At 43.3% G+C, this 2,103-nt stretch overlaps 1 protein-coding gene across 1 annotated transcript in view; it reads right to left on the bottom strand.

The window, feature by feature from the left end:
- Positions 1 to 1,877: 1,877 nt before the first annotated feature.
- The window catches only part of LOC143285232 (uncharacterized), a 7,552-nt gene continuing 7,326 nt past the window's right edge, over positions 1,878 to 2,103 (bottom strand). The window contains exon 5 of the mRNA XM_076592487.1: positions 1,878 to 2,103. This exon is cut by the window's right edge and continues 86 nt beyond it. The gene's annotated coding sequence lies outside the window, so the exon portion shown is untranslated.

The following is a 2,103-nucleotide window of genomic DNA, read 5'->3' as shown; positions in this document are numbered from 1 at the left end:
TCGGACGAGATGAGAAACCGAGGTAGAGTCCCGTGTGATGCTAGCATGTACAGCTCGGGCTTTTTGCTTTCTTCTTGCGCTCGTAAAGTTACCTGCGGCGACAAAAGGGTTCATTGTCCTCCTGATAAAATTCTGAAGAAAATATCACGCTTTGGTAAAGCAAGTACACTTGCAGGCAGACATAATAATAATTATAATGATAATGATAATGGTGATGATGATAATGATAATAATAATGATAATGATAAGAAGAAGACCCGAATTTCACACAGAGAAATCTGACATGACAAACAGTGATACAATACAATACAATACAATACCATCTCGGATTGAATTCACCTCATGGTTTTTTTTTACTGTGTGCATGAATAAAATTTAAAGCGCTTACCTCTGTGATACTTTCTGCACTTCAGCAGGATGTTTGTCTCACCGATAAAATAAAGCAGTTGGCTGACCTTTTTTGACTATCAGCGATGGTGAACGTTCATTTGCTATACACACTGGCCTCGATGTATAAACGCTTTAGTTTGCAGACTCATCACACTGTTTCACCAAAGTGCTACATGTGTGACGCAATAAGGTGCGTTGACGTCAAAAGTGAGGCAACCAGGCGACTCTGTTTTCTATCTCTTGTTGCACTAAAAAAGCTTGCTCGCGAACTGCCAGTGGGAAAACTCGACGCCGCGCCCCTTCATAAACACACACGCATGCACACACGCACATAGACGTTAGTGCGTGTGCGTGTGTGCGTGTGCGTGCGTGCGTGCGTGTGTGTGTGTGTGTGTGTGTGTGCGCGCGCGCGACACACATAAGAAGTAAGAAGGCGACCTAGAAGTCCAGTGAAAGGGAGGATAAGGAGGAAGAAGGAGAGAGAGAGAGAGAGAGAGACAGACAGACAGACAGACAGACAGACAGACAGACAGACGTAGAGAGAGACAGAGGCAGACAGAGACAAAGAGAAACAGACAGGCAAACACACCGTCACACAGAGACAAAGAATAAGGTGAGGGATGGAGAAATAAGAGAGAGAGAGAGAGAGAGAGAGAGAGAGAGAGAGAGAGAGAGAGAGAGACGGAAAGGAAGAAAGGAAGAAAGAAAGTCATAAGAAATTAAATACAGGATATCAGAGAAAGAAAAAGACAAGCGGTAACGGTGACGACGGAATCCTCCACTTTCCCGATGGAAGAGAACTAACCCACATTGGGGTAAAAGCACAATGTCGATAGCCTCCCATACATAGACTTGACGTGGACCTCCCGTTCTCTGCTTATCTCCTCCCACCCTTTCCACACACACACACACACACACACACAGAGGGAGAGACGGAGAGAGATAGATGTATTATATACACTACACATGTATCTAATCTCTCTGTCTCCCTTTCCTTTCCTCTGTGAATGTATGTGTGTATGACATAAACTCGCATGCACACACATACACGGACGTTAGAATGCGAATGTGTGCTTGAACAGACAGACAGAGAGACAGACAGACAGATGTACAGACAGACAGATACAACACAAAACACACACACGCACACACACTTGCATACAGACAGATGCACGCTTACACACCCACACACACCCCCCCACACACGCACGCACGCACACACACACACACACACACACGCACGTACACATTAGCATTCCACATCGTAACCACACAATGTCACACATATACATGGAGACATATTCCTGTTATTATCGTTTCATATCACGTTTTATAAACAGACGTAAAACTGGAAAGACAAACAAACATAGTCTCGTGCCCCCCTTCATCTCTCTCTCTCTCACACACATGTAGAGGACAACAATTACACAATTAATGGAATGTTTATTGCTTTTTGTTGTTGTTGTTTTTTTTACACACAAAACCGGTGACATGAAGTCTCTTACATTTATTAATCGTAGCAATCAATCACAAATGAACTGAAACGAACTAAAACTAAAGAGAACTGATAAAAAGATATCGATAAAAGAACTGAGTACAACGGACATTTTCGTATTAATTCATTTATGACATTCGATGATGGACGTCAGAAAGTGGTGATGAAGTCCACACAGATGAATGACGTAGTAGGCGCACGCATCGAGCACGTGATCT

Source organism: Babylonia areolata, chromosome 8 (assembly GCF_041734735.1).
Source record: "Babylonia areolata isolate BAREFJ2019XMU chromosome 8, ASM4173473v1, whole genome shotgun sequence".
Taxonomy (NCBI): domain Eukaryota; kingdom Metazoa; phylum Mollusca; class Gastropoda; order Neogastropoda; family Buccinidae; genus Babylonia; species Babylonia areolata.
Note: the sequence above shows the minus strand (reverse complement) of the source record. Positions and strands in the feature narration are given on the sequence as shown.